This window comes from Jaculus jaculus, chromosome 11, assembly GCF_020740685.1.
Source record: "Jaculus jaculus isolate mJacJac1 chromosome 11, mJacJac1.mat.Y.cur, whole genome shotgun sequence".
Taxonomy (NCBI): Eukaryota; Metazoa; Chordata; class Mammalia; order Rodentia; family Dipodidae; genus Jaculus; species Jaculus jaculus.
In genome coordinates this window covers 89,616,134-89,632,937 of record NC_059112.1, presented here as the reverse complement: position 1 = coordinate 89,632,937, position 16,804 = coordinate 89,616,134, and the positions used below count along the sequence as shown (strand labels likewise).

Here is a 16,804-nt window from a genome sequence, read left to right as displayed (position 1 = left end):
AACAACTAAAGGCAAATCAATGCATCTGACAGAGAACTTCAGAACCGTTAGGGGAGAACACCAGGAGTCTGGACACATGAATGCAGAGTCCCATCTTGTGTTCTATGGGCCTCCAATAACCTCTTCAGGACACTTAGCCGAAGGGAACATACACAGGCCTTGGAATCAGATTAAAGTTTGCTGCTGTCTCTGCTTCTAACTGGCAGTATTGCCTTGGACAAGTTGTCTTCACCCCATACACCTTAGTTTCCTTATCTCACAGAGATGCAATGATGACCGAGGTCCTGGGAGAGGGAGCAGCCCAGCTCGCAGACAAGCAGCAGAGGGATCACACATGTAGAAGGCACGCAACACAAACTGAAAGGCAGGCCCTGAGTGTAGCTTCCACTCAGCACCTCCTTATTTGAACTTCGTCCGCACTTTATTTTGTCTTTTATTCCCGGGGAAGTCTCATTTTAATGATTTTGCTACCTGCCATCTAAGCTTCACATGTGAGATTTAGACGATAGGCTGAAATGAGTCTAACATTCTTTTCATGGTTACGAGCCCACCCCGTCGCCCTCTCTTTCAGACTGATGAACAGAATCCTGACATATGCTATAATGCCATTTCTTAAGATGAAGTCTCAGGTGATAATTTTCACTTCATAGGAATGTCAGTTCAATTCAGCGTTCATTAGCATTCATGCTTGATGATCTGAGAAAGAATAGCTTGCCTGATCCTACAGAGTGACTTTTGGAACCCCTAACTTCCATCCTGCTGGGATTTAGTGGGCAGAAAGAGAAGCCTGGAAAAACATCTCAGTAGCAATTAAACACAACTTATTTGCACTAATGTAATAGAATTGAGCCTGTGTTCAGTGCTTTTGAGGTTCTGTTTATACATAAGATTGTTTTTTTCAAAATCATTTTTACATCATTTTTTTACAGGTCTGAGTAGGTGATTCTTGCCATTTTCCTGGGAGGAGAAAATTCATGTTTTCAAGGCCTCCTTTAGGGAACTGATGCCCAGTTCCAGCAGGCTTCATCCTGGTCCAGCTCCTGCTCAGAGGAGTGGGTCGGTGGTGTGCTGTGATCAACAGCTCTGTTTCTCTGGGCAGAAAAATCAGTTCTGACAGTAGCCCTTGAAACTTAGGGAGTCTGAGATGCTGCCTGGTATATTTTCCAGCACCCTGTGTGAGGAATCTTCAGAGAACCATAGCTTCATCTGCTAAGTGGGTTTTGTTGATGGAGAAGCAGGTGGGATACTGCTAGCTGGCACTGCCTGGAGCCACCTTGACACTGGCTGGCCCTGGAAACCTCACTCTTGAGACCAACAAATAGTACGTTCACCACTTCTGAGGGATATCTCTCCACCAACATTGTCCCTTTGTTATTTGTTTTGAAACAGAGTCTCACTATGTAGCCTAGGCTGGTCTTGCTATCCTCCTGCTTCAGCCTCTTTAGTGCTGGCAATACAGGAGGGAGTCACCTCACCCAGATTATTCATGCAGGTGGGAGTCACTTCACCCAGCTTTGTCACACATGTGGGAGTCACCTCACCCAGCTTCTTCACACAGGAAGGAGTCACCTCACCCACCTTCTTCAGCTTGTGACTTTTTTTTTCTGAAAAACTTCTATACTCACCAAAAATTTCTCTTAATTAACTATGCCTATCCCCTTTAACCTGTAATGCTCTCACTCTCCATTGGAAAATATGTTTTCGTTTTTACAGAAGGCAGTGAAAACTGGGCAGAACTAAAATCCATGAACATGACAAGAACAAAGAGCTGACTCCCTATTATAAATGAACCACTTCTTGCACCTCAGCTAAGATCCAAGTGACACCTCAGAGGAATTGGCGAGTTAAGCAGGAATGCTGCTCTGACAGGGAGCCTGACAACCTGCGCCAGGGAGATGGAGATAGACACTGAGGACACTCAAAATATATCAAAGCAGAAATCTAGAAGCTGCTAAGAGCTCAACACTAAAGCAGACTTAAAACACACCTACCATGGTTCATGCAACATTGTGGAAGAGGGGGAGGAAATATTGTAAGAGGCACAGGTTGGGAAGGAGCATCCAGTTCCCCAGAACCCATGTAAGCCAGATGCACAAGGAAGTGCCTATGTCTGGAGTTTGGTTGCAGTGGCTGGAGGCCCTGGTGCACCCATTTTCTCCCTCTCTTTCTCAAATAAATAAATAAATAAAATTTAAAAGAAAAAGTACACTTTAAAGTAAAAAAAAAAAAGTGATTCATGTGTACAAGTTTTTTGAGAAATATAAATGGGAGATTTGGAATACTTTTTTATGGTTCTCTGTCCTAATGATTTTTACTCCCAATTTCAGTATTTTCTTTCTCTTGTTTCTTTGAGCTTACCCTCATCTTGGGTAACCCCCCTTTGGGATGAATTGTTCAGTTCAAAATTTGGACCTTCTTATTTTGTACTGAATTATGTTCCAAAATATGAATTTTCCTGTAAATGCTACTTTAGGAGTGTCTTTCCTATGGTGACAGGAGATGCTTTTACTCACTTTCCGTTTAAAATATTTCACAGCTTTGGTGAAGTCACAATTTTTCACAAAAATTAAAGGAATCAACTCATGGTAAGTCTTTTATTTTCAAGATGAAAGTATGTGAGATTCAGAAAGATGCCAGGGAAGTGGTCGCAGGTATGAAAGGAGCTCACAAGGCATAGGAGGAGTAGAAGGAATCCTTGCAAGCGAAAAAAGTAAATGAAACGAAAGATGGGTTTCTGGAAGTGTGCAAGGTGTTAAAACCTGCCTGAGAAGAGAAGTTTTGAAACTAAAGCTCATGGGCTTAGTGCATTTTACAGAGGAGCTGAACCAAACTCACACAGAATAGGTGATTTCCAACATATAGAGTGTTTTTTTTTTTTAACCTCAGAAATGGAAACTGAAGGTAAAATTGTCTAACTAGTATCATAAAGCTAGTATAATAATTAGATCCAAGGTGGATAAACACACACACACACACACACAGACACACACACTTTAAAAAATTTATATATATGTATTTTCATTTGAGAGTGACAGACAGAGAGAGAAGGAGGCGGGGAGGGAGAGAGGGGGCGTGCACCAGGGCCTCCAGCCACTGCAAACGAACTCCAGATGCATGCACCCCCTTGTGCATCTGGCTTATGTGGGTCCTGGGCAATTGAGCCTCTAACTGGTGTCCTTGGGCTTCATAGGCAAGCGCTTAAACGCTAAGCCATCTCTCCAGAACCCCCCCGCAACTCTCTTAAAGGCCAGTTTCACTGATGGCTACTGAATACAAATGGGGTGATTGCTAGCTACATCCAGTTGTATTTTACTAAAATCCTTACCAAACACAGTTTAATACTAGAACTTAAAGATGAGTCAATATTAATATATTCATGCAATCACTATGTTAGTTACACAGTTTAATACTAGAACTTAAAAATGAGTCAATATTCGTACATTCATACAGTCACTATGTCAGTTACTATATGGTAAAAAAAAATTCATAGTTATATTATTAATTGTGATAAAGCAGTCAAAAAAGTCATGGGCTGGGGAAATGGCTCACTTGGTAGAACGCTTCTCATGCATGACTAATGACTCAAGTTTGGTCCTCACCACTCAGGTAACTGCTTGTTCAGGTGTTATGCTCCTGTATGGCATGCACCTGTAATCTCAGGCCTCAGGATGGATAGCTAGTCTAGCTGAATTGGTGAGCTCTGGATTCAAGTGAAGACCTGGTCTTAAACCCAAGAGAAACCACAGAGGAAATGGGAAGACAAGCAAGAGTGTTGCTTCCATGGTGAGCCTGACAATCAGGGCCAGGGTGAAGGAGACAGATGCTGAGGATACTCAGCACCTACCAAAGCAGAGATCCAGAGGCTCCTAAGAACTCATCACTGAAGTAGACTTAAAACACACCCTCCACAGCGCAGGGAATTTTGTGCAAGAGGAGGTAGAAAGACTGTAAGAGCCACAGGTTGGGACATCATACCCAGAGGCATTGTCTCACGCCAATAACTGACTGCTGCTCTCACAACGCATAACCCACAACCCCATGGGGAATACCAACAACCCCACTGAGGAAGCCCCCCAGAGGAATGGAGGCAGGAAGGAGGGAAAAGATGGTACCAACACATGACATATCCCTACAAAGTATGTTCTTAATTAAAAAATTAAATTAAAAAAAAGAAAGACCTTATCTCAATAAGTAAAGTGGAGAGTGATTGAGCAAGCTATCCATCATCATCATCTAGCCTCCACATGCACATGCATCCAAGTGCACCTGCACACAGTGTGCCCACAGACATACACATACACACGCACACACAAACCCGTTGATGAGGTTGGTTATACTCCTAAAAACTCCCTAGAGAGCCAGGCCTTCCTTCATTTTCTTTCATGGTCTGTCAAAGGCTGGAGCACACACCACCCTTAGTGGAGGCACTTTAGAATAGGCTCAGACAGGCAGCTCCTGTCCCTGCTCTTTAGTGCAGTACATGGCATCCTGGCTGAGCAATGAGGAGTAAGATGAAAGGAATAAGCGTTGAAAAGCAAGAGGAGACAGACTGTTATTACTTGGAAATGACACAAACATTTACATCAGACATGAAAGAATTTACAAATAAGCTATGGAAAGTAGTAGGTGTTTAGAAAGTTTACTAGATATAAAAGGAACTTCATATTTCTTATATTATAAAAAATCAAATAGAAAATATGATATTATCAAAGTCTATGAATATAAAGAAAACAGCATAGAAATTACCCTAATAGGATGCATAGGCTTATTGCAGGTAAAATATAAAATCTTACATAAGAGTATTAAAGAAAAACTTGGGAAAGGAGTGATAGTACCATATATATACTTTGGGTGTTTCTTTACAATATTCCTAAACTAGTGTATAATTTAATCTACTTATGCAAACTCAATTAGAATAATAGTGAGAGTTTTAAGAGAAATTGAACAGAGGGGCAATTATTTTCTAATATTAAATGTAGGCTATTACATTAATTGCATTTAAACTTTTAAATATTAACAAAGACACAGTTTTTATGTTTTAAATGACTATAGAAACCAGTTAGGAAAAGGCATATTATTTTATAAGTGAAGACTGACTTATTACATGGGGAAAAATTAGAAGCCTGTCTAACATCATATATAAAAAACTTCTAAGTGCTAAAGTTGTAAATCTAAAGTCCTCAATGTAGACACAGTGGCCAGTGATGCCTGTGGTTGAAGCTTCTCAGAGACCAAGACAGAAGGATTCCTAAGCCCAGGAGTCCAAGACCCACCTCAGCAATATAACAGAACCATATCTTAATGGGAGAAAAAGAAGGAAAGGAAAAAAGAAAGGAGAAAAGCAAAGCATGATTTCTTTTCACTTTTTGCTGGGTTTGGGGGGTGGGGTCTTGTTTAGACAGGCTCTTGTGTATCCAGGTTGGCCTGGAACTCACTACGCCGCTGAAGATGACATTGAACAGCTGTCCCCCCCCCCATCTCCAGAGAGCTGTGACTACAAGTGCTCGCCGTCATATCCAACTGCAAGAAAAGTTATTTTGCGTGTCTTACTTATTTTCTTACGTATTAATTTTTTTGTTTCCTGGTCATCTTCTTCCCCCACCTTTTTAAATTGAGAACTTTTTCTTTTCTTTTTTTTTTTTAATATTTATTTATTTATTTGAGAGCGACAGACACAGAGAGAAAGACAGATAGAGGGAGAGAGAGAGAGAATGGGCACGCCAGGGCTTCCAGCCTCTGCAAACGAACTCCAGACGCGTGCGCCCCCTTGTGCGTCTGGCTAACGTGGGACCTGGGGAACCGAGCCTCGAACCGGGGTCCTTAGGCTTCACAGGCAAGCGCTTAACCGCTAAGCCGTCTCTCCAGCCCAATTGAGAACTTTAATATATAAACATACAGCAATTTGATTATGTTCCTGTCTTTATGCTTTTTGGTCCCCTTTTCCCAACCGCATACCCTGAGGACCCTCCTCTTTCAAGGTAGTCCCTCCTCTCTTCTGTCACATCATTCTTTTTCTCCTCTTCTTTCCAGCGTGTTACAATGTGCTGAACCATGCATGTCTGTGGGCATATTACTAACCACTGGAGAGTCATGGACACACCAATTGGTTCATATCAGGAAGACGGTGCCTTCAGGGTACATAGGCACCCTGAGGCTCTTAGTTTTTTTTTTCCATCCCTTTTTCCATAGAGTACTCTGAGCTTTGAAGATATGGTAGCTCTCTTTAGTGCTGAGCAATCAATAGCCTCTTATTTTCTAGATGAGTTTTGAGTCTTCACAATGTCTACCATTTGTAGTTAACTTTCTGTTGCTGGGACAAACACCTGACCGGAACAGCTGATGGGAGGGGAAGCTTCATGATGGCAGGGGAAAGAATGGCATGAGCAGAGGTTGGACATTACCTCTGCCACAGTAGATAGAAAACAGCAGCAGGAGAGCGAGTCTAACACTGGTAAGCTAGGGGCTAATAAACCACAGGGTCCACTCACAGCAACACACCTTCTCCAGCAAGGCTCCACCTCCAAATTCTATCCACTGAGAGCCAAGCATTCAAAACACATGAGTTTATGGCGGATACATAATTCAAACCTCCATAGCCACCATGTCCATGGAGATAGTTCTCTGGCTAGCAATGAGAAAGGCATTCATTCCATCCTCCACTTCCCTGCAATGTTCCCTGAGGCGTGATAGAGATGACTCATCCAGTTGAAAGACCTGGTCTATCTTTCGAAAAGTTAAGCTTCCAACAAGCATAGAAACACTATGAAGATCATAGAAGGTGATGTTTGGTGAAAATATCTCTAGTTTTCTAAATAAGAACCCCAAAAGCTTCAAGCATAAAGGGCAAAGACAATTAATTTACATCAAAATATGGATTATGTTAAATCAAAGAGACACTTGTCAAAATGACCAGAAGACTAACTGAAAGACGTTTCTTGCAGAGCTTCAAAGAACACCAACCTCCAAACTCACTTGGGAATTACAAATCAGGAGAAATGGCAGGAGAGCCAGGCAACATGGACAGCCCTACGATTAGGCAAGTTAGAGGATGACACAGCATAGGAACTTGACTTACACACTTCAGGTTTCTATGAAAATAGGATGCTTCATTTAAGAACATATATAAAAAATTTTGGTATATATCACCTATTATGTTGGCCAACTTTCTCTTAATTATCACAAAGTACCTGATATAACCAGTGTAAAATGAGAAAAGAGTCACTCCAACTCATAATTTCAGAGGTTTCATTCCATCCTTGTTTTAGGGCCTGTGGCAAGGCAATAGATGATCACAGATTGGTAGAGGAGACCCCTTCCTCCAACACCCATGACTAGGCACAGTAGATCAAAAGACAAGAACCCCATAATTTTCCTGTAGACAGGCCCCAGTGACCTAACTTCCCACCAGATGCCACATCCGGAACGTTCTACTACCTCATTAGTGCCATGGGCTAGGGTCCAAGTATTTAACATCTAGATACTTTTGTAGCATTCCAGACCCAAGCTATTAACACATATGAGTATGATATAACATCTATTTCAAGAGTGTACTTAGTCTTGAGTGAATGTATGAAAGTGGAGTGAATGGGGATCGAAAGGGCCGAGGAGAACAAGAGTCTTAAAAAGACAAAGGCGAAAATAAAAGAACTGTATGGATTCAGGATAAAAGTATGTGATGAGCTGAGAACTGTTATTTTATCTATTATTATATGAGAGTATTACTGATACTCTCATGTCTTTAACCATTTACTTAAAATTATGACTTACTACTAGATTATGATTCAATGATTATTTTTCCTACTTTATTTTAATGGAGTCAGGACCTGTCTCCACGGTAATTATGCTTATATCCACAACACCTAAAACGTTATTGCTGTCCCATGATAGATGTTCAATAAAAACTTACCAAGTCATCAATGACACTGACATGATTATAGAACACCAAGTGAAAACTACTTTAGTGTGAAGCTACTTCATATGCTGTAAGCGAATAACATGTTCTCATGCTATCGTCAAAACACAATGATGTAAGTCTTCTCATTCATGTGTTTGGAGGACCAGACATAGGTTCTCAGAGTCTAAGTGACTTTTACAGGTTTTTAAGTGGTGGCACCAGGATTTTAATGGATCGTTTTAGCTCTGTTTTTTTTTATTATTATTATTAATTACAAGTCATTGCTAGGTTGTGATAGAAGGCAACTATACTCTTATTTTTTATTTAATTATTTAATTTTGAGATAGGATCTCACTATGTACTCCAGAGTGGCCTTGAACTCACTATCTTCTGAGGGCTGGGATGGCAGGTGTGAACCACACCACCCAGTCTTGAAGATGTACTTTCCCTGTTTATTTTTGTCTCCAAATTTTGTGGCAAGTGTATTTCTCGAGTATAAGAAAAGGAGGTGAAGACCGAGGGTGTAGATGAATGGTGATTGCCTAGTGTGAACATGGTTCTGGGTTCAATCCCTAGCACTGCAACCAAAATAAAGTTACATATGATTTAAGAAATAAAAGTTTCTTTTTTTTTTAAATTTTATTTATTTATCTGAGAGCGACAGACACAGAGAGAAAGACAGATAGAGGGAGAGAGAGAGAATGGGCGCGCCAGGGCTTCCAGCCTCTGCTAACGAACTCCAGACGCGTGCGCCCCCTTGTGCATCTGGCTAACGTGGGACCTGGGGAACCGAGCCTCGAACCGGGGTCCTTAGGCTTCATAGGCAAGCGCTTAACCGCTACGCCATCTCTCCAGCCCAAGAAATAAAAGTTTCTTTAAAAGAAAGGGGATGGAAAGATGGAGAAATAACAGACTCTGAACTTGAGGCACCAGGGGACACTCTGATCCTTTTGTCTTTACATCAGATGTTAGTGCACATGTAAGCCAGTGAAATACTACAGATGTCAAGCTGGGCCTCAGATGAGAGCTGGGTAAGTTATACATGAATACAGCAGACTCAAAATGCGAATACTCTGTATCAGCATCTTCCTTCTTTCTTACATATACTTTCAATTACAGTTGAGATCATAACCATTTTCCTTAAAGCTGTTTTAGCATTTGCCCAATAATAGTACATAAGGAGAAGTTCTTGAAGGAAATTAATTATGTGACTATATAACAAACTTTACTACTGAAAATGCCATTTTAATAAGGATAACGTGTCTATGAAGCTGGCATTGTTTTTATTGAACTTATTGGGTTAGGATAAATGTCCCCTAATGAATTTTGTCATCCTGGCCAGACCAAGTTCATCAACAGTATGACACAGCATTAAGGGTCTACCCAGAGTTGTAGGAGATTGATGCTACAGAGCCCTGTGATCACCTTCTCCTCTGCCATCCTAAGTATTCAGTTCTCAGAGTGTCTGTCCTGAAGGAGTAGTTTTTGCAGGATTATAACAGTAGGCACTGACTTCTTCACTAGGCACATCACATTTTCCCTGGGCTTCTGAACTGACACCCTGTCCTATAACTGCCTCCTAGTCACTTTTTTTTAGGGTGGCATTTACCATTTAGAGATTCTGTCTATGCTTTTCTGACTGACACAGCTAAATCTTGGCAAGTCTGGGCCCAAATGAAGGCACAAGATCAACCGAGCTACATAAAGTGGGGGAGACAAATGAACATGCCTGAGTATTCATTATAACCTGTGTCACGGATAACCAGCTATTGCCAGACACTTGCCTATTTCCACAGCCTTAACAGAGCCTGTGCCTGGTACAGGTGGCAGTGTGCCTCGGGCTCTTGCCCTACAGCTGTTTCATTTCTCTGTGATCTTGCAACTGTCTCTTCAAGATGAACAGCCGGGCAGGGACACAGATGCCCCCAGGAAATTAATGTTCCCAGGCCCACTTCTCTGAACAGTTACCTTCTGTGATCCAAATCGGATTTTCTTGTGTGCAGATCATAAGTTTTTTTGAAAGTGACAACTTTGGATGTGGGTTCAGGCATACAGATTAATGCCAGAGATAGATTGGGGCATGTTGTAAACTGGAAAAAACAACTGTGTCCTCATAATGTGTTTCCTTCCTCAAAAGGTGCCAAAGTAGTACTGAAATGTTAATTACCTGTTTTTTTCTGTTAAAATTTAAATGGTAAATTTAAATAGCATAGTAAGATGTTGATTTTTAAAATTTTATTTATCTACTTGCAAGGAAAGAGAGAGAGAGAGAGAGAGAAGAGAAGGGAAGGGAAGGGAAGGGAAGGGAAGGGAAGGGAAGGGAAGGGAAGGGAAGGGAAGGGAAGGGAAGGGAAGAGAAGAGAGACAGACACCTACAGAATGGGCACGGCAGGGCATCTAGCCACTGGAAATGAACTCCAGAAACGTGTGTCCCTTGTGCATCTGGTTTCCATGGGTCCTGGGGAATCAAACCTAGGTCTGTTGGCTTTGCAAGCAAATACTTTAACTGCTAAGCCATCTCTCTAGCCCAGATATTGATTTTTTTTTTTTTGACAAAGATGTGTTTCTCAGATTTTTTTGGGCATGTGTATGTGTATTTGGTGTGCATGAATGTGTCTATGTATGTTTGTCTGTGTGTGGGTGCATGTGTTTGTGGAGGCCAGGGGGTCATCATCAGGTATCTTTTTCAGTCAAGCTTTATCTCATATTTTGAGGCATGGTCTTGCCCTAAATCTCAACCTAACTGAGTTGTTTAGACTAGTTAACCAGCAAACTCCACTGATCTGCTTGTCCTGCCTCCCCAGCACCGGGATACAGGTGCATACTGCCACACTGAGTGTTTTCATGTGGACATAGGGGGTCTGAACTCAGGTCCTCATGCATGTGTGATGAGCACCTTACCCTTCCCTCCCCGCCCCACAGATCCTTGCATAGTGAGCCTCACCCATGCTTCTTCCCTCACCTCACAATCAGAGCACACCTTCAACCTGCCTGCTGTTGGGGAACCTCGCTCAGGATGTCCAGGCTCACTGTGCCACCAGCTCTGCAGGAGAGAAGTGCCACTAATACCCACCAGGAGCCCCCCTGTTCAGCATCTGGGTAGGTGCCTCCATTTTGTCCTTCATTGCTGCCTTCCAGAGGTTTCCTGGCTGGACTCTGCATCACCAGCTCAAGTCAGAAGCTTCACATTGTAACATCTTCTAGTGGCCTTTCCTCCTGGCACTTCATTTGATTCCCTCTTAAAGGTTTTACTTTCCCCTCCCAATAAGTGACGGGCACTGAAATAGTCAACTGTCTTAGGAGTTTGCATCAAAGATGATTCCAAATGAGAAAAGGGAGAAAAATACAGTACTCTTAGAGTCTAAACATGGGAAGGGTGCTACCTTTATAAAAAGAAAGCAAAAACCTTGGAAGTTCTATGGCTGACCAACTGGTGTAATGGTGGCATGTCTGTTATTGGGAAAAGCAACTGCTTTCTGATTAGAATTGAGGCCTGTTCCATGGTACAAAATTCATGCCTTTTAGTGAATACAAAAGTCTATGGCTGGGGAGATCATAAATCCTCCTCCTCCTACTGTTGTCTGGTTAAGTGCCTACCAAACTGCCCTCTAAATACTTATGTTTATGAGTGCTACTCTCACTTTCGGTTAGAGAATCTCTTCTCTTTTTCAGATGGTAGTGACCACTGGGGTGACCCAAAACTCACCAAAGTTCTGAGAAGTGACAGTGGAGTGTTCAGTACTAAATGAGACATCTCTATCACACACTCCCAGGCTCAGGGACCATTGTGGAAGAGATGGTGGAAAGAATGAAAGAGCCAAAGGAAGGGGAAGAGTGCTTTGCAACACTGTCTTCCAGACACAAAGTGGCCATAGTAATTATTCATGACCTCAGACTGGTTGGTGTCACCTACATAAAACCTGCGTAACAGGAAGGGTAGAATGGTGACATCAAAACAGAAGAGAAACCAATTGGGGACATGAAGCGATTCAGTGCAGAGGGAATTCACAAGGGGGAAAAGGGAAAGTGGTGGGAGGGGATTATGATCATGGTGTGTTTTCTATATGCACAGAAGTTGTCAATAAAATGCTAACCAAAGAAAAAGAAAGTGAAGGTTTTGTAAGCAGGAACTATCCCTTAGGTGTTAAGAAGAGTGAAGGGCTTTTTTACATGTATTCTTACATTTGGTCTAACAGCTGTTCTGTGTTGTGTGTAATTATGCCCATTTTGATGTAAGCCTGTTTGTGTCTGTGCAGGTGAAATTGTGTGTGAGTACATGTGCATGTGTGTGTGTACTTGAGTGTTGTTCCTCAGGCAACACCTACCTTTTTGGAGATAGGGTCTCTCCTTGACCTGGAACCTGTCAAACAGGCTAGACTGTGTGGCTTGTGAGTCTCATGTCTCTGCCTCCCCAGTGCTGGGATTACTAGTGTGTGCTATCATGCGTGTGTGTGTGTGTGTGTGTGTGTGTGTGTGTGTGTGTGTGTGTGTGTGTGAGCTCTGGGGATCAAACTCAAGTCCTTATCAAGAGGCATGCACTTACTAAGTTATCTCCCCAGCCACTTCTTGTGTCCATTTTATACATGGGTAAATTAAGGCCTGATGAAACAAAATTTACCTTAGTTCACAGAGCTAGTGAGGGTTGTAGAACTTTGGCTTGTGCTGAAATCATCTAGTTTTAAGTCCTGTACTTTGCCCTCAAGATTATACGGGCCTGCTTTGCTGCACCACTGTTTTTCCTCTATGCACATGATGGTATATCTACAGTGGGAATGAACATAAAGCCAAGAGAGAGGTTGGTAATGTGTCCACTGACACATGCCTAGTTTGGGATTGTCTATGACCTCATTAGGGCAAAAGTATCCCCTTCCCAGCCTTCCTCCATGAACTCAAGTCTACACCAAAGCCAAGAGGACCTGACCAATCAGAGAGAACAACTTTCAGGTGTGTCTTGATGGATGTTAGGCCCAAGGGATAGGGGAAATGAAGGGGTTTGTATAGAGCCATGTCTGAGCAAGCACGATAGTCACACAACACTATCGGGGACATGGATTTTGGCAGTCAGCAGAGTTGGGTCCAGCATTCATCTCACCCACCACCCTTCTCTAAGAGCAATACCCTAACAATGAGCCCTTAACCATATGAGCTTTCAGTGTGTCTGTCCATCAGTTACCTCTGCCTAGTATAGAAAGTCTCAGGCAAGCCCTGCCTTCTCTGACTCACGTACCCTAACTAGGGGCTTCAATGGCCCCCAAAGGCAATGACAACCAGGTGCAGTTGGTGACATGATGGAACTTCTGGACCCTCAGCATATTCTGGCTTGTATTGGGCATGGTCATGGTTAAGGCAGTGTGGCTCTCTAACAGTACAGAGTGTGAAGGGAATGGAGAAGACAGCTGTTGGTTTCTCTGGTAGCTCTGTGGGCAAAGTCCAAGCTTGAGGCATGTTAGTAGTAGAGACACTTGACATAGTCACAGACACCTTGGAGATCTGGACAGTGAGTGGTATAACCTGAAGGTTCCCTGAGAGGGTCAGCATAAAAGCTGAGGCAGTTAAATACTGGCAACTTCTGTCTCTCAGAGGCTGCAGAGATGGAGGAAGATTGACATTCAGCTCCTGGAAGTCAGGACCTTATCTTTCTAGAAGTCTTTATTTTGAAATAACTATAGATTGACCAGCAATTTCAAAGCATTGTGCAAGAAAGTACCAAATAGTCTTCTCCAACCTTTCCAGATAGTAGCATTTCTGACAACTGTAGTATAAGAACCAAGAAAAAGACCCTGTTATAATCAGTGGAGCTCATTAAGATTTCTTCAGTTGAATAAGTACTTGTGTGTCTTTACATATGTATGTATAGTACTTTACCATGTTCAGGCTTGAGTAACCACCCTGCAATTATAACGCTTAACTGTGCCATCCCAAGACTCTCTCATCAATGTCTTTAAACTCACCTTTCATGCCCTTCACTTCCCTCTAACCTTTGGAGACCACTAATGCATTCTCTACGTCTATAGTTACTCTATTTCATGATCCATGAGTATAAGCATGCAGTAGTCTCCCTTTGAGACTATCTCCATTTTTTTAATGGAATTTATTAACTTTTTCAAGTTGCATTAAGCTAAGGACAAGTTACAGAAAAATTTCAATTGTCTTATGAAAATGCTTCCACCTATATTGTAACCATTCTGAGGGACTGCCATGGCATCAGCTGTTCTTAAGGCTCATAAAATGGCATTACTATTACCTGATTTTTCTAAATTTCCACAGAAACACATTAAGATAAGCAGATCAATTGGCTGGCTTTGGCTCTATTTTTAACTCTGCATAATTTCTGTGAGTTTTTAGGCTGTTGCCTATAGTACGTTATCCCTTTATATCACTGAGTTGTTTTCTACTGCAAGTGTACCACAGGGAGCTGACCTTTGTATCTCTGTCACCTCCACGGTATCCAGCTGTGATGGTTTGAATAGAATAGATGGCCCCTATATATTCAGTTGTTTATTTGTAGTTTACATCTGCAGCCATTTTGCTGGAGGCAGTATCACTGGGTGAATCTTAAGGTGTGGTGGTGGGTTTCAGATTTTAATCTAAAGATATGCAAAGTGTGCCTAGCTGGAGTTCCTGAAGTGTGCTGTGTTGTGTGGCTTTTGGCTTACACTTCTCTCTCTGCTTGGTCCTGTGAAGGTAGGCCAGCTTCTTCTGCCATTTACGGACCGTCCCCTGGATCTGTATGCTTCAATAAATATCCTTTCCTCCACAACTGTGCCTGGTCTGGAAGTTCATCTCAGTGAACCTGAAGCTGTCTGATACACCAGCTCAGGGATAGAGGTCTGTGTCAGCTGCGTGAATCATTTGAGATGTTAAACATCTTGCACAAGTGGCAAAAGTATGGCTGGCTATATCCACACTATTAAGAACAGACAATTATTTTGACCTGATTCCAATCCAGCACCATGAGCCCTTTTTAATAACTGGTCATCTTTTGACTGGAAGTGGACAAGATCAGACAAGCAGATTATTATTTAGATATTATAAGTGATTAAGATTATTATAAGTGATTAAGCTAGATTTCCCCTTCATGAGATATTTATAAACTTCAGTCTTTTCACTCTTGGTCACCCCATGTACTAAATGGAATCCATCAATGACATTAACACAGCTGGAGACCCTTGAGGATGAAGTGGCATTAGTGATGGAGTTTAAGGACAAAGCACAGACAGGATCTTAGAACACCTTCTTCCAATGTACTTTCTGATGACAGGAATGGCTTTGCTGTGCATTGCCCTTGAAAGTCTAAAATGGCAGCCTCTCTATCATCATTTTGCATAACTCTGAATGAACACCATGAGTTAGGTGGGGATCACGTGGGGGTAGTGGTTGTAAACTATTACCCTGGCACTTGACACAGAGAACACAGAACTAAGCAAATGCTGTTGGATTTGCTTGAGAATGCGTGACTATAAGTGAACCTGACTCCCACTCTGATCTTCCTTCTACATTCACTCCATCAGACTGCTGTCTTTCATGGACAAGTAAGCTCTTTTCATAAAGGGAGGAAGTCTTTGCTTGCAGTTTTTCTTAAGAGACTGTTTTCACCATTTGACTGTCATAAAACCAATGTCAAAATGTCTCTTATCTGTATTTCTTCAGCATTCACTTGCTGAAAGAGGTGTTTGCAACCTGCAGAAGGTCTATCTTATTGTTCTTCATCCAGCAAATCTGAGATACTTAGAAAAAACTACTGTATATGTTGCTAAACATGACTGTGGTAATTTATTTTACTTGGGGGGAAAGTCTTAGCTATTTAGGAAGTCTTGTAAAAACCTCCAGATGGCTTGATTATAGCATTTTAGGAACCAAGGATATAGAAATAAAATGGATAAATAAGCATAGCTTAGAAACACAGAGCGATGAAAATAAAAGTTAAAAGGGAATCTTGAATCTCTTAAAATGAGGTCTTTTCATTTATGATAAGAAAAACAGCTCAACAAAGGGGGCCTGAAAGGTGCCTCAGTGGCTAAAGGTGCTTCCTTTCATAGCCTGCCTGCCAGGGGTCACTTTCCCAGCTATTTATGCAAAGCTGGACAGGCATTCATTTGCAGAGACAAGATAGTATAGTGCATGCATGTGCACGTGTGCGCACACAATTGCAAATACTAAATAAATATTTTTTTAAAAGCTCAACAATCAGGAATCGGTGCCAATGTTCTCAATCTGATAAAGAATATGTGCTAAGAACCTATAGTTAATATCACAGCTAATGGTGAGAAACAACTCTTTCCTCATAAGATTGGGAACAAGGAAAGTGTTGCAGTAAACCATCTTTTCATAGGAACAAAACACATGACCAAATGTAGATACCAGATGGAAAGGATTTATTTTGGCTTACCGAGTTGAGGGGAAACTCCATGATGGCAGGGGGAAGGATGGCATGAGCAGAGGGTGGACATCACCTCTACCACAGCAAGTGTTTACTCTGTGGCATGAGAGGGCTGAATCCTGGCTAAAAGGCTGTAACACACATAAACCCATCCCCAACAACACACCTCTTCCAGCAAGGCTCCAACTCCCACCATCTGGGAACATAGCATTCAGAATGCATGAGTTTACAGGGGACACCTAATTCAAAAACCACCATAGAGAGAATTTTCTTTTTCACCATTCTTAGTCAACATATGACCAAAAGTTCTAGCTACTGCAGCAAGGCAAGTAAAAAAGATAAAATGGAATTTGTGAAATAATACACACATATTTATTTATTTTTATATGTCATGATTGTGAGAGCTGCCTCATGGGGAGTGGAAGATCAGGAAGGAGCATGGAAGATGAGAACTTTCAGTTAAAGATCAAGCATAGGCAGGGCTAGAGATGTGGCTCAGTAGTTGAAGGTCCTTGACTACAAAGCCTAAT

General features: G+C 41.8%; 1 protein-coding gene and 1 non-coding gene across 3 annotated transcripts in view; both read right to left on the bottom strand.

The window, feature by feature from the left end:
* Kcnmb2 (potassium calcium-activated channel subfamily M regulatory beta subunit 2) overlaps nucleotides 1-16,804 on the bottom strand; it is a 291,481-nt gene that overhangs the window by 179,933 nt on the left and 94,744 nt on the right. The gene's annotated exons all lie outside the window — the stretch shown is intronic.
* LOC123453463 lies at nucleotides 14,067-14,197 on the bottom strand. The gene has a single exon (XR_006632844.1). It is a non-coding gene; the product is annotated as a small nucleolar RNA SNORA33 (small nucleolar RNA).